General features: G+C 43.3%; 1 protein-coding gene and 1 long non-coding RNA gene across 5 annotated transcripts in view; both read left to right on the top strand.

Moving 5' to 3' along the window:
* Nucleotides 1-21,899, top strand: part of MECP2 (methyl-CpG binding protein 2) — a gene marked incomplete at its 5' end in the record, with an annotated part of 93,719 nt that overhangs the window by 32,070 nt on the left and 39,750 nt on the right. The gene's annotated exons all lie outside the window — the stretch shown is intronic.
* On the top strand, nucleotides 1,268-18,192 carry LOC307206058. Its single transcript, XR_013834248.1, has 3 exons — nucleotides 1,268-1,329; nucleotides 3,534-3,590; nucleotides 17,691-18,192. It is a non-coding gene; the product is annotated as an uncharacterized lncRNA (long non-coding RNA).

The raw sequence follows: 21,899 nt of genomic DNA, 5'->3' as shown, positions 1-21,899 counted from the left end.
TGTGGCCAATGATCAGGAATGGTGGAAGCTGAAGTCCAAAAAATCTGAGGGTACCAGGTTTGGAATGGCTGATATAGAATGTATCTACAGTGGACGCTCGGGATGCGAACATGATCCATGTGGGAGGCACGTTCGCAACCTGCAGCACCTGCAACCCGCAGCGCTGTGTCTGTGCACACATGGGTTGCGATTCAGTGCTTCTACGCATGCGCAAAGCACAATTTAGTGGTTCTGCGTATGTGCGAGCGCCGAAACCCGGAAGTGACCCATTCCATTCTGGTACTTCCGTGTTTCAGCGCGTCCGTAACCCAAAAACGCGCAACCTGAAGCATCTGTAACCCGAGGTATGACTGTATTGGTGTTACACAGCTGTGCCTTAAGAGCCAACAGCTATTTTTAAAAAACGAGTCACGTGTTTGAACTGCTCAGAGGGCTAGCAGCATTGATTCTGCATAATGATTATCCTATGACCCAAAAGCAAAGGGCTCTCTAAACCATGGGTTGGCAAACTAAGGCCAGGGGGCCGGATCTGGCCCAATCGCGGGAATCAGTGTGTTTTTACATGAGTAGAATGTGTGCCGCTTCTATTTAAAATGCATCTCTGGGTTATTTGTGGGGCATAGGAATTCGTTTTCCAAAATATAGTCTGCCCCCCCCCCAAAAAAAAAGGTCTGAGGGACAGTGGACAGGCACCCTGCTGAAAAAGTTTGCTGGCCCCTGCTCTAAACTCTTCTTCACACAGACAATAGCAGAGGCTTTGGAAGTTCCCTCTTCACTAGCTCTGGGTGCAGGCAAACACTTCCGAAGTCATCATTTCCTCACCCCCACCCCATTCCTCCTCCTTGTTATATTTGCCAGACTTCTTTCTTTATGTGCCTTGTCAACAAATGTCACCCCTTATACACCCAAATGTTCTGCTGGAGAGGGCTACCAGCAGGATGCCATCTCAGTAGAAGCTATGTTCTGTACAATGTAGGAAACAGACCTTTAATGTGGCACCACCTCCCCTTTGGAACTTACACACACACACACACACACACACACACCCTGACAGGCATTGTCCTCGTTATCTTTTCAGTGCCTGTTGGAGATGTTCATCTTCCAACAAGCCTTTTAAATAGAGATGTTTATGCCAGTTTTTATCTACATTGGACTAGAAACTGAATTTACATTTTTTTTTATTGTTAATTGCTTTGGGGTGTTTCATGGGAAGCAATTCATAAATAAAATGAAAGAAATATAATTATTGTGACTTGCTTTGACAGCAGAACTGAGTGGAATGTTGGAGACATCATCTAGTCAGTATTAATGGTGAAGTATGTCTTAAAGGTAAAAGGACCCCTGACCATTAGGTCCAGTCGTGACCGACTCTAGGGTTGCGGCGCTCATCTCGCTTTATTGGCCGAGGGAGCCGGCGTGATTAAGCCGCTTCTGGCGAACCAGAGCAGCGCACGGACGCGCCTTTTACCTTCCCACCAGAGCAGTACCTATTTATCTACTTGCGCTTGATGTGCTTTCGAACTGCTAGGTTGGCAGGGACTGAGCAACGGGAGCTCACCCCGTCGCAGGGATTCAAACTGCCGACCTGACCGGCAAGTCCTAGGCTCTGTGGTTTAACCCACAATGCCACCCGCGTCCCTTGAAGTATGTCTTAGATATGTTGTAAAATCTTTCTCCTCTTTCTTTGCCTTGTGTACCTCGGTTGTTTACTCTTCCACTTAAGCCAGGGCACAAGCAAACGGGAATGGGAAGCTGAGGTGCATGAGGGAAAGAATTCTGACGCTGTGCACTCAAGTCCCAGCTTCCTGCAGATTTGAAGACAGCATTTCAGAGCTGTTATTGCCTATGATGTGCACATTCCTTTTTGGTGCCTTGCCATGGTCTCTGACCAAACCAGCTCTAAGTTTTCATAGTGTTCAGATTTGTACTCTGAAAAATCCAGTGGCGTAGCGTGGTGGGTGCAGGGGGGGCCGGCCGCACCAGGCGCAATATCTGGGTGGGGGGCGCGCTCGCAGCTCTCTGCCCCCTGCTAAAATCCATGGGTTAGGGGGCGCAAATTACTTGCCTTGCCCCGGGTGCTGACAACCCACGCTACGCCACTGGAAAAATCCAAAGCCAGCCCCTGAAAGCAAATGCGTATTGTAGCAACATAGCTCCGTATGTTTTGGTCTGATTGTCATGAGCCCCTATATAAATGCACATGTTGATGTTGGTGCTGTAGTTTTCATTGTTTATAAGTGGAAGCGTTGGCATATTGTGGACATACATGGTCATGGGACTTTTAAAAAAGAAGAAAAATTCAATACCACCTTTTTTCCAGGAATACCAAAATACCAAAAATCGAGTATAAAAGAGACTGCTTGCAATCATGTCTAATCAATATTGTCACTCCAATGAGTTGGCTGTAGTTGGAAATTGAGGTGGGGAACTCATTCCCCCCCCCTAAAAAAATGCAGGCTTTCCTTGCCGACTCTGTTTTGTACTGTTATCAAACTAAACAATTCTGAGAGGTTTTTTCTTGTTTTTGTTTTTGAGTTTTGTAAACTTCAGTCAGTGAATAGATTAAAATAAATGTTTACGGTGAAAATTGAAAAGATGCTGAAGAGCTTTGATTGGATCGCTTGTCTCTTTTAATATTATTAATTAAACAACCAAATGAGGGATCTGATTGGAGCAAAGGAGGGATTTTAATGCTTTCTACACAGTTTTACTAGTTAAATAATTTATTTTATTTTATTTTATTTTATTTTATTTTATTTTATTTTATTTTATTTTATTATTTATATACCACCCTTTATCAAAAGATCCCAGGACCGTGTACAACATTCGTAACACACTTTACAGAACACAATAATAAAAACATAATAATAAAATAACCATAAAATAATCATAATAACAGTGTCTCCCCCCCCCCCCCATTTAACAGACCATAGATTATTGAATGGCCAAAGGCATGGGTAAAGAGGAATGTTTTTGCCTAGCACCTAAGACATACAATGATGGTGCTAGGCAAGTCTTTTTGGGAAGAGCATTCCACAGATGGGGAGCCACCACAGAAAAGGCCCGTTCTTGTGTTGCTACCCTCCAAACCTCCCGGGGACATAGAAAAGTGCCTCAGATGACAAGAACAGAGTCTGGGTCAGTTTGTATGGGGGGAGAGATAGTCCTTAAGGTATTGGGGTCCTGAGCTGTGTAAGGCTTTATAGGTCAACACTAGCACTTTGCATCGGGCCCAGAAACATACGGCAGCCAGTGCAACTGGTCCCTTAAATAGCAAGCCCCCTGTAGAAATGACACATAGAAGGAGGATCAAGCCCTGCTATTCCAATTCAATTTGCCTCTCACCCCAATGATTTTGTTTTTTAAAAAAGGAGATCAAATCATGGATCTTCAATTTCTTTAGCCTTAAACAAAGTAGCTAATCGGTGGGACTGAAAATTAAGGGTGTATTTGTTTTGATTTGTTCGTTTTAGTTCTGTAGGTTTCCTCCAAATAACGGAATGAGAATGTTTGAACTTTTCTTGTCTCAATAGTGTTGCTTTCTAGTAATACCTTCAGTATCTTAGAAAAGGCACGGCACTGAGGTTATGGTAATATGCAAATATATTTTCCTTGTTTTGTTTATAATTATATGTTTGCAGATTTTTAGAGTGTAATCTACTTTGAGCTTCCCATCTGGATGTAGAGCGTAAACAGGATAAACAATGTACATCTCAGTGTAATGAATTGATCTGTGAAAGGGCAAGACAGTAAACTTAAACACTTAAACTGCTTGACAGCCCTAATTATTATTTCTGTTTATTTATTTATCTGTTGTTATTGGTGTATTTGGTGCTTTACATATGATCTCTTGTTTGAGGTGAGTGCAAGGACACGTGCCGTGATACCATGGGAGTCATCTTGCAGAAATAACAGTAATCTGCTTGACAGACCCTCAGTTGCTATTTGTAATATGCAATCAGAATTACAGAGCCCTTTGCTTGTGCTGTAGAGCCAGTAGCTGAGGTTCATGATACATGAAAGGTTATGAAGAGAAGGTTCTGAAGAGAAGGAGGGTGCTATAGACAGTTGTGTGCTTCCGACTCAGATGCTTTCTCTAGCATGAGCCAAGATGCATGAAAAGTGAAAAGAAGAGGTACCTTTGGGTGTGTGGGCGTGCTAGTGGCCAGATTAGAATATTTTTTGGCGGGGGGGTTGAACCTTGAACTCAAGTTGCCTATCCATTCTCCATTGTAACTGCGCTCCACCCCAAACAACTAGATTCTCTCCCCATATTGTGAAGCCACCACTTTTCTCCTGTTTCTGTGACTTAAGAAATTAGGTAACCCAAACTACATGTACATTTGATAAGGAGTTTTGAACTGTTCTGACACGTGTCTCTGTATAATATACCTATTTGTTAATTTGCTGGAGACTTTGGTCTATAAAGAGACTAACAAATGAAATTAATATTAATAAATAATAATAATAATAATAATAATAATAATAATAATTAAATAAATAATGATGATGATGATGATTTATTGAGTGCATGTATTACACATTCTTGTGTAATTTGTATACTTTATGATCAAGTGAAGTAGCTCCTATGTGCACATACATGGAATAGATACAAGTGATGCTATTAGCTGTCTACACAGTTGAATTTACTTACCTAGGTGACAAGCATTCCCGAAGCGGGTACATAGGTAAGCTTAATTTTATCTTAGCCTAACCTAGTAACCTTAGCCTAGTCACTGACGGGCTGCCCTTCTCCCTCCTCGGGGGAAAAGCCCCCAAGAGCCGCACACACACTCCACGCAGCTCGTGAAAGGGAGCGTGGCTTTTGGGGGCTTTACCGGGAGGTGGGGAAGGGACTGAGGGGCTGCCCTCTGTCCCTTCCCCCACCTTCCACAAAAGCCAGCAAGAGCCGTGCGCTCTTTAAAGGGAGCGTGGCTCTTGCGGGCTTCTCTACGAGGTGGGAGAAGGACAGCCCCTCAGTGCTATTGGGGGCTTTTCCCGCCTGCCTCCCGCCTGCATTCACGCCATAAGACGCACACACATTTCCCCTTACTTTTTAGGAGGGAAAAAGTGTGTCTTATGGAGCAAAAAATACGGTACTCTATCCTGAGTTCCTTGACAGAGAAGTGGAATATAAATGTAATAAAATAAAATTGAAATATATAGAAAGTGAAATTTCTTCAAAGCTTGGCTTAGATGGAAATTGAATTGATTATAAAAATGTTAAATTTGATGCCTTTTAATATTCATGACCCTCTATCAAATGTACCTGAATTAAAACCTATTTTTCTACATGGAAAAATTTTTGATTTCTGAGGTAAAAACTAAGTACAGTGGTACCTCGGGTTACATATGCTTCAGGTTACATACGCTTCAAGGACTCGATGGCCCTTGTGGTCTCTTCCAACTCTATGATTCTATGATTCAAGTTACAGACTCCGCTAACCCAGAAATATTACCTCGGGTTAAGAACTTTGCTTCAGGATGAGAACAGAAATCGTGCTCCAGCGGCGCGGCGGCAGCAGGAGGCCCCATTAGCTAAAGTGGTGCTTCAGGTTAAGAACAGTTTCAGGTTAAGTACAGACCTCCGGAACGAATTAAGTACTTAACCTGAGGTACCACTGTATAGGGCTTTAAAGGTTAAAACCAGCACCTTAAACCTGATCCTGTACTCCACTGGGAGCCAGTGCAGCTGGTATAGCACCGGATGAATGTGATCTCACAGCGAGGACCCCATAAGGAGTCTCGCTGCGGCATTCTGCACCCGCTGGAGTTTCTGGGTCAGTCTCAGGGGCAGCCCCACGTAGAGCGAGTTACAATAATCCAGTCTGGAGGTGACCGTCACGTGGATCACAGTGGCTAGGTCAGGGCGAGAGAGGTAAGGAGCCAACTGCTTAGCCTGGCGGAGATGAAAAAATGCCGCCTTTGTTATAGCTGCAATCTGCGCCTCCATGGAAAGGGAGGTGTCGAAGATTACACCCAAACTGTTAACGGACGGTGCTGGCACTAATTGCACCCCCACAAGAGATGGGAGTTGCCCCCCCCCCAATCCCATATCGTCCCAACCCAGACAAAGGACCTCTGTCTTCGAAGGATTTAACTTCAACCGGCTCCCACGTAACCATCCAGCCACAGCTTCCAAGCATCTGATCAGTGTGTCTGGGGCCGAGTCAGGATGGCCATCCATCAACAGATAGAGTTGGGTGTCATCGGCATACTGATGGCAGCCCAGCCCCAAACTCCGGACAAGCTGGGCGAGGGGGTGCATAAAGATGTTAAAAAGCATCATAGCCAAACACTGGAGAGTCCTGGTACCAAATGGGAAATAGCCTTATGAGAAAAGCTAACCCAACAGACATGGGGACAAATAGAAGAGGACACTCTCACCCCAGTATGGCTTCCCCTTATCTCATACACAGCCCAACAAGACTACAACAAGAATCCACTGAAAGCATACAAATCAATTTGGCCAATTTGACCCAACAAGCCCCCCCCCCCACTTCACAAATGCAAACAAACCTCACTGCAGACAATCATAGACAAGCATCCACACCCTGGACCCCCCCAATCCCTCTCACTACCAAGGAAATGTAATAAGCAAATAGAAAGAGAACCTACCCAGATGATGCTGACACAAAACCCCACGTGTACACTGTAAAAAAATAAAAAGTACACTGCCACCCCTCCTTCCCCCCCCCCCATCTTCTTCCTGGCCTTATACCAGGGGACAGCAAATGTTTTCAGCAGGGGGCCAGTCCACTGTCCCTCAGACCTTGTGGGGGGCCGGACTACATTTTGAAGAGAAAAAAAATTGAACGTTTACCTATACCCCACAAATAACCCAGAGATACATTTTAAATAAAAGCACACATTCTACTCATGTAAAAACACACTGATTCCTGGACCGTCGGCGGGCTGGATTTAGAAGGTAATTGTGCCGGATGCAGCCCCTGGGCCTTAGTTTACCTACCCATGCCTTATACTGTATTCAACACTAATGTCTCACAACAAATGTAACTGATCTGTAGAAAAGACTGTACAGGCTGAAAAAAAGAGAAAAGGCATGTACTTTTGTAAACCAAGAAAATTGTTAATAAAAATTATTTAGTGGTCTATATGACCAGAGGCTTTGGATTAATCTCCTAGGTAGTATAATGTTCTACTTTGTCACAAACAGGGTATATGTTAATTGTATTTTGATAGAAACCAGTTAATACACATTCTTATTTAAGAAATACATGAATTACAAAATTTAACTCCCATTTTAAAGTCAGCCATTTGCCACGATGCTTTAAACTAAACCACTTTGTACTTTATTTTTTACTTTGTACTTTATTTTTTCTAAAATCTTCCCAGCTGTGATCCTGCTGTGCATAGATTCTTCTTCCATGTTGCCTGTGTGAGTGCATTCAGGGTTTGGAGTAGATGGAAAGACAGGGAAATGATGAACAATGCTGAAAGCAGAAAAGATGGGAGTGGAGTTAAGGGTTTTTAAGGCAGTTATCTTAAATTGTACCTGAAATCCGTCCATTATGATTCAACTGATTTTTATGAAAGGAGAGTCAAGGCTTGCAAATGGAAGTGTTTTGAAAAGTGATTGTGTGCTTGAGACAAACATATTTGGGTGGTTTTGAACCCCAACACAAGCATCTGCTAATCTCTGAAGTGTGGAGGCAGGGTTGTCCACAGACATCTGTGCTGCAGTGATGAGTAGTAGTGTATAGATGCATAGATGTAAAAATTTTTTGGGGTGTGTATGTTGTTTGTTTGTTCTGTTTTAGGCTGGGTATGTTGAAGGACCAATACAGGTGGTGGGGTTCCTCTGTGCACTTAAAAACAACAACAGAATCCCTTCCCATTTCCTCTTTACCCATATTGACCAACTAGGTTACACGTGGTGCTTATGGTTGTACTGTAATTAGTTGCTGTGGTGCAAACAGTATTAATGGCTTTGTGTTCTGCTTTTGACTTACCACTATGGGAAACCAGAATATTGGACTAGATGGACCATGGGTAGGTGAATAGTCTGGCCCAATCACCTTCTAAATCCGGCCCACAGATGTTCTGGGAATCAGCGTGTTTTTACATGAGTAGAATGTGTGCTTTTATTTAAAATGCATCTCTGGGTTATTTGTGAGGCATAGGAATTTGTTCTCCCTCCCCCCAATATAGTCTGCCCCCCCACAAGGTCTGGGGGACATTGGACCGGCCCCCTGCTGAAAAAGTTTGCTGACCCCTGAGATAGACCCTTGATCTGGCATTCTTATGTTTATGCATTGTGTTTATACGCTTGGCAAAAATGTGTCTCTCCTTCCCTGTTCTTCACTCAGGCATGTGGAATACGCAAATAGCAGTCAACCAGTTCCTTAACTGGTGTAGGTTGGCTTAGTTGTACAGACTGAAAAATGTCTGTCATACCAACTGGAGTTCAGCTGAGGATATTCAGTCAGCTCTGTGTTTTACATCTTTGTTTTGTTAAAATAAATGTGATTTCACGCAGGCCATAACTTAGGTTGGAGATCTCCTAATTACCAAAGTATGTGCCTGCTCTGGTTTTGCAATTCTCCACCTCTCACAGCAGTAAAATGTAACTTGTGCTTTCTTTGCTTCCGCAGTCTCGAATTTTGAAAGAAAAGACACAGAAAGCACAGGGTGTTTTTCCCTTTTTGTTTTGTTTTTGTTTTTTCTGTGTGAGGGGAATTGAATAGGCTCTCCCCAAAAGTGTGTGTGCATTACACTTCAGCTGAGTGGCTAACTGGGTAGAAGAATATGTGGGCTCCCACTCTCTCTGTGTCCAAATTGTTATCAAAGCTTTCACCACTTCGAAAAAACTAGCAGGGCTTGTTCATCAAAAGGCCTCTGTTATGTTGATCACCCCAGGCATTCAGCAATAATGAATTAAGCTATATAAAGCATGAGTTAAACAGTACATTCTGTCATCTTGTTGGGTTTCTGAGTTTTGATCATGCAGTTTCCATGCATCTGTTTTATTCCTGCAACCATGAGAACTAGAAACTTTTTTTTTAAAAAAAAGTAAATCATTTTTCAATTTTATAACAATAATACAATTTTTTTAAAAATCAAACATACTCTATAGTTGTTTATTTTTCTTTTAAGATCTCCCTTTCACATATATCTTGACTGCTCATTTTATGTTAACCCTGCTAACATTTTAAGTTGTTTACAATAATTTTTCAAATAATCCACAAATTTCCCCCATTCTTTATTCAAGCTTTTTTCTTCCTGGTTCTTTATTCTTCCCGTAAATTTAGCCATTTCTGCATACTCCATCTTCTGCCAGTCCTCCTTAGTCGGAACTGTTTCTTCTTTCCATTTCTGCACATAAATCATCTGGGCAGTCGCTGCATACATGAACGTTTTTTTCTGATATTTGGGTTTCTCTGAGCCTATTATCTCTAGAAGAAAAGCTTCTTTTTTTTTTTTTAAATATATCTTCAACATTTTGTTCAGTTCATTATAAATCATTTCCCAGAAAGCTTTCGCTACCTTCCATGACCACCATGTATGGTAAAAGGTACCCTCCTTTTCTTTACATTTCCAGCATGTATCTGATTCCGATTTATACATCTTAGCCAATTTACTAGGAGTCAGATACCATCTATACATCATTTTCCTATAGTTCTCTTTTAGTGTATAACACACTGTAAATTTCCAATCTGTATTCCATAATTTTTCCCATGCTGCTATTTCAATGTTATGACCTATATTCCTTGCCCAGTGTATCATTGCTGATTTTACGAGTTTGTCTTTTGTTTCCCATTCCAATAACAACTTGTACATTCTCTATAAGTTCTCTTTCAAATTGTGAGGTTTGATTCATAAATCTATTCATTTTATCTAATTCAAATAGCTCATTAAGTTGTTAATATTGTAACGTATTCAAAACTTTCTCATTTTACTTCTCGGTCTACATCCATTAACAAATCTGTATATGTTGCCCATTCATTTTTCATTTTTTCAAAGATATAGCTTCAATAGGAGAGAGCCACAAAGTTTTCTTTCTTTCCAACAGGCTTTTATATTTATTCTATACTGTATATATTTTTTCCTGATTGCATGATGCATAAAACCTTTATGCATTTTAATTTTACCATACCATAAATATTGTCAAACTTATTGTAATTTCCTTCCAAGTCTAACACTTCCAAGTCTAATCACTCCTTTAACCAGCAAAGAAATGATGCCTCATAATCTGGTCGTAAATCTGGTAATGAGAATCCACCTCTTCCTTTCCGATCTAGCATAATTTTATATTTAACTCTTGGTTTCTTCCCTTGCCAGACAAATCTAGAAATATATTTCTGCCATGCTTTGAAGCATCTTCCATTGCTGATTATTGGAGCTGTTTGAAATAAGAGAAGTATCATCGGTAACACATTCATCTTTATGACTGACATCCTTCCCATCAGTGAAAGCTTCATTCTAACCCCATATTTCAAGACTTTTCCTGATTTCTCTCCATGGCTGAATATAATTTTCTTGGAATATGTTAGGGTTTCTTGATGTTAACCAAATTCCCAAATACTTAACCTTTTTATCCTATTATTAATCCCGTATTTGTCTGTTCATTGTTCTTTATTGTTTGTCTATATTTTTCACTAAAATTTTAGTTTTACTTTTGTTTATTTTAAACCCTGCAACTTCCCCAAATTTTCTTATCTCTTCTAATAGTGGGAACTAGCAACTTTTATCTTTAGACGAAAACTGAAATACAAAAGATATAACTTCTGCAATTTTGAGTGTTAGAATACAAAACACCAGAGCGCATTAAAATATATTTAGCTTCCTTTTACAGCACTGAAAAACTTGGTGGCAAAATAGAAAATCTGGGCTGAACTGTTTTTAGAACTAATACTGGATCGATGTATTGTCATTTTCATAAAAGAGACTTGCTATTTTAGAAGCTAGCTATCTTCTGGCTGGAGGAGAGTTAACATTGATTTGAATTGTATACTGCCCTTCTAGTACATTTATTTCAGTCCTGTTTACAAGCTGCAATGATTCTTAAAAAGAGGCCATCAAGATAATTCAGGGTGTATGTTGTGTAACAAAAATATAGACTTGGCATCTTGTGTTAGTGTCATGTCGTTCTGTTTTCCAAACAGCAGGAGTCAGTCCTATACAAAGGACTCACTTCTTACAGTGTTTTCAGCTGATTTTTGTTTAGTGGACTTAAGAGTCCACTAAGAGTTTCTATCTTATAACAAGGAAGGACGGGGTTGATTGGTTGGAATCATCTTTGTCAGAAACAGTGTTAGAAACTGAGATATGAAAGCTAGGAGCTAAATGGCACCTTAAACCTAGGTTATGGGCGTAACAGCAGGATGTCTAGGCGCACTTATTTTGTAACAATAATTCAAAGCTGAAAATGAATGAACTGCAGCTAACATATTGTGTTTATGTTTTACATTGTCTAGTCCTTCCCCTGCGCACCCCCCCCACCCCCTGATATTCTTAAGAGGGTCTCTTCTCCAGTCTTCAGAGGGTATCTGGAAGTGGAGAGACAGAAAAAGGTCTTCCTTTCCTTCCACTCTGCAGTTTTAATCTGAAATTTTAAGCCAGGGGTCAGCAAACTTACCGCACCTCAGGCCAGTGTCTCCAGCACCAATCATGCAGCGGGCCGGAGGGCGGAGGAGTGCATGCCCATACGCATGCACACACACTATTTCTGGCATACTTCCGGGTCAGAGGAGCACCGGAAATAGCTTGTGTGCATGTGCACAGGCCTCCTCCGACCTGAATGTGCAATGGAAATAACACTTGTGCATGCGCAACTGACCTGAAATGGGCAGCCGTGCAGTGCAGCGCCAGTAAGTACGGGCAGCAGCGGGCGGCGGGGATCGCTGTGGGCCGGATAAACGAGTCCCTCGGGCCTTATCCGGCCTGTGGGCCTTAGTTTGGGGATCCCTGTCTTAGGCTCATGTTCTGGCTCACGCTAATGAAATTCCTTGTCACAAAATGCACCTGGAACAATGGAAGTTTCGAACCCTGGGCAGAAATCACCCTTGATAGTGGTTAGCTTAAAGCTAACCTTAATGTTAATGCTCCTATAAGCTGGGCTGCTGTGTTGCCTGTATTGGTATTCCTTGGGGTGACATTTGCAGCATCTAGACCTTGAACCACACAGGCAGCAGTTATGCTACTGTGCAGACCTTGGATGCATAACGGCCAGCCTATAAAGCATTACTGCAGCTCCATGGATTCAATTTATTGTTGGCATCTGTGTGGGGGCTATAATGTTTCAGTTCAATGTAACCCCACTACAAAAGCTACCAACATTTTTTTCTGAGCCAGATATATAATTGTACTAGAACCAGCACCTGATTTTGCCTGGCCTCATGTATATTGCTCTCAGTTCTTAGGGAATGAATAAAACTGTAACCGGCTGTGAAATGTTTGATGGATTGGACCACATGCAAGTTGCATTCTGTCCACCCCCACCGTGTATTGCTTTGTTTTTAAAGTCCAGCATTAGATGCAGAGTTGCTGGTTGGAGGTGGAACTTGGCACCTTACAGGCTCCCCTACCATCAGTTTCCTATAAATCGTTTTCCCAAGCCTGTACACTATAGAAGGTGTGGAGAGCAGAAGACTGTTTTGGGATAGTTATGTTCATGCTGGTGTTTGTGCTTCACTTGTATTCAGTCCCCAAACAGGCACAGCCTAGTTCAGTGGGTGCAAACCTATGGCACGCGTGCCCCAGCACAGAGCTGGCAGAAGGCAAGGGCAGTGCGTTGAGTCCTCAGCTCAACTTGTGTCTCAGTAGAAGCACCTCAGGTGGAGGAGGTTCTGGAAGACAGCCCCTGGATTTAAAGCTGTGAAGGATTGGGTGACTGTGCTGCTCTGTGGCAATGCGGCTGTACACTTGATCAAGCCAGGTATACTGTAAAGGTCTGAAAACCTCTGTGCCCTCAAAGGCATAAACAATCACTTGCTGCCTGTCTTCTGGCAGTCCAGCAAGAGAACCTGTCTGCTGCAAGTTCTCTGGACTGGTTCCACAAGTGCTTCATTCTGGAAGTGAGGATTCAGGATGGATTTGATTTAAATCACAATTTAAATCACTAGTCAATAAGACTTGATTTAAAACATTTTTTTACAGAAGGACTCATTCTTGCTGGTATAATCTTAATATTTACAACGTGAAGGTTTCATTTTTTGAATAATAAATTTTCAGAGTAGTTTTTACAGTTAAATCACAAATTACTGATTTGGTTATACTATTAGAAATACATAGACAGATAATTATGAAATTATTGTGAGGTTTAATAAGTTAACTGTTTATATTTGGACAACTTTTCTGCTACACTTTATTCGAAGGAGAATCATAATCATTTCCTTAAAACAATTTAAACAACTTATTTAACTAAAACAATTACATTATAGCATATGTATCCATGTTTGTTAACTGATGTGGTTAAACTTTTTTTAAAAAAAACTTAGACTGAGTTTTAGCACACATGAAAAAACTTAAAACAAATCCTTATTTCCTGATGAATAGCCTTTGGACTATAATGTAACTTAAATAGAAAACTATCTTTAGAAAGATTTTTCCTCCAGAAGCGTTTTATTTTTAAAATTCGATTTAAATAAATAAAAAATCCAGTTAAAATTTTTAAAATCCGATTTTTAAAAAATAATAATTGATTTTTATTCACCCTGGAGGCGTTACTTGCTGGAGAATGGGCTGGAATTCAAAGTGCTACTGCTGGTAGACAGTGTTCCTGGTCACCTGCAGGGACTGCAATTTGCGCACGATGATGTCACGGTTGCCTCCCCCCCCCCCCAATACAACCTCACTCATCCAGCCTTTGGATCAAGGGGTGATTCGCTGCTTCACGGCTCATAATGCCGGGCTCACCTTTGTCTTGCTGATCAATGCAGTGGATGCTGATCTGGATCTTGACCTCACGTCATTCTGGAAGTCCTTCAACATTGCAAACTGCAATCAAACCTATATCAAAGCAGGCAGTGGATGCAATCAAGCCTGAAATCATGAACACATGCTGAGGCAAACTCTGGAAGGAATGTGTTCATGGTATCAAGGAATTTCCAGACATTACCACTGAGGTGGAGAACATTGTGAAGATGGTGCTGATGACATTGGCTTTGTTGACCTCATCCAAGAGGAAGTGGAAGAACTGACTGAGGGACAACAGACCTTGAGCCTGAAAGAGCTGAGATTGAGTTCCAGCTCTGAAAGCGGGGAAGAAGGGGAGGATGGTGAGCAGGATGACCAATCCACCTAGACCCTGGAGAGCTTTTCTGAACTCTTTGGCACACTCAACCATGTGAATTATATCATTGTGCAGTATGACCCCTCCATGGAACGCATCATGAAGATCAAGCGTGCCATTGCAGGCAGTGTGTGACCATACAAGGAGATGTTTGACCAGCTGAAGAGACAAAGCACCAGCTACCTATCACCATGTTCCTCTGCAAGGCGCCAGCAGCAGCAGCAGCAGCAACAGCAACAGCAGCAAGTGAATCTGACCCACTGCCAAGCACTTCAGGATGCCTCTTGTCGTCATTTCCACATCCTCCAGTGATGATGAAGATATAGAGCCACCACTGCCACCATTCTTGGCAGTTTGGAAGGGCTGCTGGGTTTTTAAAAGGGATTTTCATGAGTTTCCAGGGGTTTAGAGGGTGTTTACGGGCTTTTTAGATGGTGTTCCCTGCTATACACATTTTCAGTTATATACACCGTACCTGGGAACATAACCCCCGCGTAAGTGGGAAGTCACCTGTAGTATGTAATATAGTATGGGGCTTTGCTATTTCAAGGAAAAGCAAGTAAAAAATCTCACAGGACATGCTCAGGCCTGAGGTGGGCCTGAAGTAAATCTTTGGAGCCTTGCCACTATCTAAGCTGTTGGCAGCAAGAAACCTGTTCTGTGAACCTTGGCTGGAAGAAGAAGAAGAAATAATGATGATGATGATGATGATGATGATGTAGTAGATATTCAGGTAAAATGTGGTCATGCTGCCTTTTGAATGGGGAAGCGGGGGCTGCATGAAGTTAGAGAGATAAAGAGTCCATGGATTATCACATTAACTAAGACAGCTTATTTTACTCTGAGACAAAATCTCTTTAAATCACCCATAGTAGCCCATGGAAGCTACCATCCTGCAGCATTTTTTGCAGGTCTGCTGGGGGATGGCAGAGGAGAGACAAAAGCTACATTTCCATGCTGAGTGTGTCTCTCCTGTTCATAGCTGTTAACTTACAGATTTGAAAATAAGGGACCAGCAGCCTCGGAAATAAGGGATCAGCAGCCAAAATAAGGGATTTTAGTCAACCAGCTCGTTTCCTTTCCCCCATAACAGTCAATTGAAGGAGCCTCCAAAACAAATCTAAAAGCCCTCCCCCCCGAGATTGGCGCCCGCCATTGTACTCAACCAGCTCCTTTCCTTTCCCCCCACCATGTGCCCCTGCTCCTGACATACCTTTTCCCCAGCAAGGGTGAGTGGGCCGTCGATGACGTATCCATCCGATTCCGAGCACAGGTATGTTCAACTTCTGAGCCCCTCCGAGCCAAAGGCAGAAAGCCCAGCCAGCAACCAAACGAAGTGGTGGTTCCCACAGCGCAGCAACCCGGCAAAGGGGATGCAGCAAGGAAAACCACCGTCACCTCTCTGCTGGGAAGCGCTGAGCAAAGGCGAGTCCCCAGGCAACGCGGCCGATTTGATCGGCACAAGGCATGCAACCTCCACCATCCCAGTCATTCTTAGACTCCTTATTGGGTGAGCAACACAGTTGGAGCCTCCCTCCTCCCTGGTCAGCAGGGAGGGAGGGAGAGGAGCGGCTTCCTTTGAAACCCGGGAAATTTAAGGGACATCATCAATCCAGGACAGCAGCGGGAAACGGCAGTGGGATAAGGGAGTTTCCCGCCAAATAAGGGACGGTTGACAGCTATACTCCTGTTGCAGCCTACGTACTCTCTATGCTGGCTGCACAGGAGTGACAGAGTGCTCCATCTGTCCTTAGCATTCTCACTTGCCTGTGTATGAATTTCCTGGTTTCTGTATATATACTAGTCCAGAGCCATGGGGGGGGGGGCGCTAGCCAGATTTTTTGCCCCGGGTGAAGCCTCCATAGGGCGCCATTGAGGCTCCTAGCCTCTGTGTGTGTGCGCGCATGCGTGTGTGTGCAAATGCACATGGGGAGTGCCAAACTGGGTCTTTGATCCAGGTGAAATAAAGCCTAGTTTCGCTCCTGTACCAGGCTAGTGCTTAAATAAAAGACTACTTTACCCCAAGCCCTTCGGGACGCAGGTGGCGCTGTGGGTTAAAGCCTCAGCGCCTAGGACTTGCCGATTGAAAGGTCGGTGGTTCGAATCCCTGCGGCGGGGTGCGCTCCCGCTGCTCGGTCCCAGCCCCTGCCAACCTAGCAGTTCGAAAGCACCTCCGGGTGCAAGTAGATAAATAGGGACCGCTTACCAGCGGGAAGGTAAACGGCGTTTCCGTGTGCGGCTCTGGCTCTGGCTCTGGCTCTGGCCAGAGCAGCGATGTCACGCTGGCCACGTGACCCGGAAGTGTCTCCGGACAGCGCTGGCCCCTGGCCTCTTAAGTGAGATGGGTGCACAACCCCAGAGTCTGTCAAGACTGGCCCGTACGGGCAGGGGTACCTTTACCTTTACTTTACCCCAAGCCCTTAACCCAGGAGAGGGATTCTGATGGGAAGCTGTGCCTTGTAGCAAAGCCACAAGTGAAGTAAGGTTTAAATTCATGGTATCAACTGCTGGTGCAGAGCAGCCCTCAGTTCTGTGAGTGAGAAGCAAGAGAAAAGACATATCGAACATATGAAAACTCTTAATCTGTTTATACTCATTAACAGTCTCGGTTTTCAAAAGCTTGATGCTTTTGCACTAATGTTTGGAAATGAAACTCCATTTTCAAATGATATTTATTGAATTGAAATGGTGACTCAGCAACAAGAACCATCTTAGGTAACATTGTTCGTTCTTCAGCAGCATTTTAAAATACAGCGGTACCTCGGGTTAAGTACTTAATTTGTTCTGAAGGTCTGTTCTTAACCTGAAACTGTTCTTAACCTGAAGCACCACTTTAGCTAATGGGGCCTCTTGCTGCCGTTGCGCCGCCGGAGCACAATTTCTGTTCTCATCCTGAAGCAAAGTTCTTAACTCGAAGGTATTATTTCTGGGTTAGCGGAGTCTGTAACCTGAAGCATATGTAACCTGAAGCGTATGTAACCACTGTATAGGGGGCTCAGTAGGCCAGGACAAAGGTTAACTTGCCCTCAACTCATGGTGTGACCTTTGTGACAGCAGCTGTTTTCTATCTATGTCTTCCATGTGTGCCATATTATGAAGATTATGAAGATTTTAAAAAATGTTACTCAGCCTGCACTGAAATTGCTTGTCACAATGGAAACTTGGATGGGTTGGTAATTCGACTGGATCTGAGTAAAAAAAATATCCTAGAAGTAAGAGAGTACCATTTCCACTGAGTCACAATGCTGACTGTAGCTGCCCATTAATGTTGTTTGGAAGCAAGAGATGATTTATTGCATGCTACATTGCAGAGGTCTGCTGTGTGCAGAGGGGGGGACTGAGCTAAGCTACTACTATGACATTTTAAAATCTAGAATTTGTTTCAGATAGCAAATTCATGAAGCCTTAGGATATTCTTCAACTGCTTTCTCATTAGGCATCAGATGTGAGGTGGAGACTAGTCCATAGCATTTGACCAGTTATTGTTTATGGTGTGTATCAACAACAAAGTGTTCGAACCCTTTAGGATTATTATTTGTCATGTGAAAAATAAATTAATTTTCTGTGCATGTTACTGAAGCATAGGCCTGGCTGATCTCAATTTAGCTTTTTTAAAAAACTGACACATTAATTCAGATTTATATCCCACCCTATTCCAAGAGTTCAGGGTGCACAATTGCAGCTTAGGAGCTCCAAGTCCCTTAGTCTCTTCTTTTAAAAAGTGGAAAATATGTTTGTCACATAAGCACACCCAGGAGGAGAACAGGGAGGGATGGTTGTTGTTGATTTTTTATTATGAAAAAGTACTAATAATTTTAAACACACATACACATAAATAAGGAGAGCTAGGGAACCTGTGGTCAGGCCTATGTAGGTTGTGGGGCAGCTGGGTCCACTTGCCTTGGGCCTTGGAGGGCTGGCCTGGCCGTGGGGTCCTGCCAGGGGCTTGCCGGCTCTCCAGATGTTAGTGGGCTCAAGTTCTCCTCAGCCCCAGCCAGCGTGGCCGATGGTCAGGGATGATGGGAGTTGTAGTCTAGGAACATCAGAAGGAACACAGGTGGGGTAGGCCTGGGCAATGTATCAATTCATCGCCCAGGACCGGTATGAGGGGCAGACAGCAATGGCAGCTTCACTCAGTGGTATATTACAGGTGAAACAGCCTCCTCCTCAGTTCCTTAGCCACCAGTGCCCAGTGCGCCAAGGGAGAAACAAGCTGCAGCCGGGCACTGGAGGCAGAGGGACTCAGGGGCAGCGGCAGTTTCACCAGCGATATCTTGCTGAGTGAAGCTGCCATCCCACTTTGCCCCCAAACCGGCGCAGAGGGAGAAACATGCTGCATCGGAGAGGGGCCAATACAGCTTGTTCCTCCCTTCACTTCTTTAAACTGCTTGGCTGAGAAGCATACATCGGCCATTGCTCACCCAGGCAGTTTTATGGAGCCCCCTACACGCCACTGGCTTGCACCAGCTGGTGGCAGGATGGGGACTCTGTGAAACTGCTCTGCTGAAGGGCGCTAGGTTACCGCCCACCTCAGCCAAGCAGTTAATGGAGCCCCCAGCAGGAGAAGGATTGTGGGCTCCCTCAGCTGAGGAGCGGGAGGCTTTGTGTTCCCCAGCTGAGCGGCCTCAATTCTTCTCCTGCAATCTGGAGAAGGATGGGTTGCCCAACTTGGGGAGCACAAAGCTGCTTTCTCCCTGGTGCAGTGAGGCACTGGGGTGAAACCACCTCAGCAATTTCACCCTGACGCCTTGCAGTGCTGTGGTAGGAAGCAGGTTTTGGAACATGGTGATGTACCGCCAGATCACATTGTTTGCCTGGCGATATATTGTGATGTTGTAAACCTTACATCGCCCAGCCCTCGTTGTGGGGAGAGTGTTTAGCAGGAGAGGAGACTGTAAGTACAAAAATGGATATGTTTAATGGTGTCATTATCTGTCTCACTTCTTTCTCCAGGCTTTTTTCTACCTGGTGGCTCATCCTTAGGATCAATCCGCATGATCCAAGAGTAGATGCTTGACTGAGTCTTCATCTGCTTTCATCTTTTGCAGTTTGACATTGTGTCTCTTACTTTCTCCTTAAAAGCTGCCATAGGGGTTTTAGCTTTGATCCTAGCAATGGTGTGGGGGTGGGGTGGCGGTGTTTATATAAACTCTTTCATCTGGATACTATTTTCCAGGTCTGAATTTCCAGCCTTTAGTCATTTTTCATAGGGGATAGCAGGAATCAGTGTTCCATGTGATTCCTGTGCAAGTCTCTACTGTGAAAGATTTTGAGGAGAGGTTTCTAAAGGTGTGTGAACCTGGGACTAAACTTACCAAGAAATTCCCAGAGGCAGCAAGCAGCTAGTCAAAACCTGCTGGACACTGGAGCTTTCAGAGCTTTCCAAATTGAGTGCCAGAATTTGATCAACCTCTTCTCTTCTCCATCCCTCCACCCATTCAGTGTGAAAAACTGGTGATGTTGAAAATTTTCCAATGCTGTACTTTTCCATTTAAAAATGAATTTCTAAAAATAAATAGTTTTGTTAACCTAATTGGTAATGTAATGAATGGAAACAGTCAAATTGAGCAGTTTCTGCTTGTAATAAACTTTCTCAGGTGTCTGTCTTTAGGAACCACACTTGCATGTATTATATATAGCCAAGCCGACTTTAATGTACAGTGGTGCCTCGCAAGACGAAATTAATTCGTTCCGCGAGTTGCTTCGTCTTGCGATTTTTTCGTCTTGCGGAGCGCGGATTCCCCGGGTATTAATGGCTTTAAGAAAAAGGAAGCAAACACGCAAGACGTTTTCGTCTTGCGAAGCAAGCCCATAGGGAAAATCGTCTTGCAAAGCAACTCAAGAAACGAAAAACCCTTTCGTCTTGCGCGTTTTTCGTCTAGCGAGGCATTCGTCTTGCGGGGCACCACTGTATTTTTAGGAACCATCAGTTGTACAATTTCAGGATGGTCCTCTGACCATTTAGTTTCTAAAAACGCACACACTAAAAGATACAAAGTTGCAGAGCGAAATGAAATCGAAGTGAACATCATAAGTGACACTTTTGGCACATTATAAAATTAGTATGATAACCATTAAAAGACATTTTAGGAATGTATGCTAATGGGTTGTATATCTGAAAATATTTTCAAATTTTCAAAACACCTTTTTTAGTTGTCTTAAAATATTATAATAAAATGATATCTTATTTGTTATATTTCTATTTCTGTTTATAGTTTTAATAATGCATTCCAATAAAAATGCTTAACAGTGGTCTAAGAATATTTTTAAGTATTCTAAATAAAAATTAAAGCTTTGAATTTGTTTAGATGCGATATTAAAAAATATTAAGTATGTTTTTTTGAATTTCCAACTTACCTACTTCTGACCATGTGTGGTAGTGATAACAGCTCTGAGTTTGCCCCAGGGGACAGAATGGGCAGGTCAGAGTACTGATCACTTCCACCTGTTATTGATGTCAATGCTCTTCATACCAAGTTCTGCATTGGATATGGCAGATCTTGTAGGAAGACACAAGTCTGAGGAGCAATTTTAATTTCTGTTAATGTCCCATGATGGTGTCTCCTGCCTGAAAGGAATGTTTATCCAAGATGGTGCTCAGTTCCTTCAGGGAGCAACAAAAGGGTAGGACATTTCCTCATCTCGCCCATCTTCTTCAGTCCCACTATTCTGGCTTCTAAAAGGGGCCACTTTTGCACCCACTGCCATAGGCTCCTGGACGGGGTTCCTTCTCATTGTCCCAAGACCTGACGTGCAGCCACTCTTTTTTTTGCCAGTTGAAAGAGGCATGCAGTCTTGTTAATCTGAATGCATACTGCAGCTGTTAATCCCTGAATCAAAAAGGCATGTACCGTATTTTTCGCCCCATAGGACGCACCGGCCCATAGGACGCACCAAGTTTTTTTTGGGGGGAAATAAAGAAAAAAAAATCCCCCCCAGGCTGTTGTGGGGCCGACAGCGGGGAGAAGCGCTCTTCTCCCCGTCGCCAGCCTTCAGACCAGGTCCGGTACTTACAAGGTGACTCTGGAGGAGGCCCAGGAGAGTGTATTGTCCCTCTGTCCCCCTGCTGGCCATGGGTCTCTCTCTGCCTTCAGAAAAGGAGCAGTAGAAGGAAGCACTCCCCACATCATGGGGGGGGGGGGGAGTTGTTTGCCTTAGATGAGTGGGGGAAACCCATGACATCTAAATTCAGCAAGGCTGTTTATATATAAAATATCGTACCTAAAGAGGTATTAAGAGTGGCCGAGGGTTTTGTTAATAGATGCTCCAGTAGCTGTCCTAGTCATAGGGGCAGTGGCTCCCATGAGATCAAAGCATATATATATATGTGTGTGTGTGTGTGTGTGTGTGTGTGTGTTTTTAAAAGATAAGAAATATGATGTCTTATTAACAAAATCACATGAGACTTTTGTCCTCTTCATCAGGGCAATAATGGCCATTTCCTTCTGGGCTAAAGGAATTGTCAGAGAGGTTCCAGCAACAGCAGAGGGTACAGATAATTTGCAGCCATTTCTGAGGCCAGCCATTGGATTTATGAAGAAACCAGCAAACATGAGTCTCAAATAGGCGGCAAACTGCAGAGTTTTGTGGCTCAATGAACTCAGTTGACATCTGATCACTGGGTGCTCAGGATTGTCCAGAAGGG

This window comes from Podarcis cretensis, assembly GCF_951804945.1.
Source record: "Podarcis cretensis genome assembly, chromosome: 17".
Taxonomy (NCBI): Eukaryota; Metazoa; Chordata; class Lepidosauria; order Squamata; family Lacertidae; genus Podarcis; species Podarcis cretensis.
The sequence above is the reverse complement of the archived record's forward strand: the minus strand, read 5'-3'. Positions and strand labels throughout refer to the sequence as shown.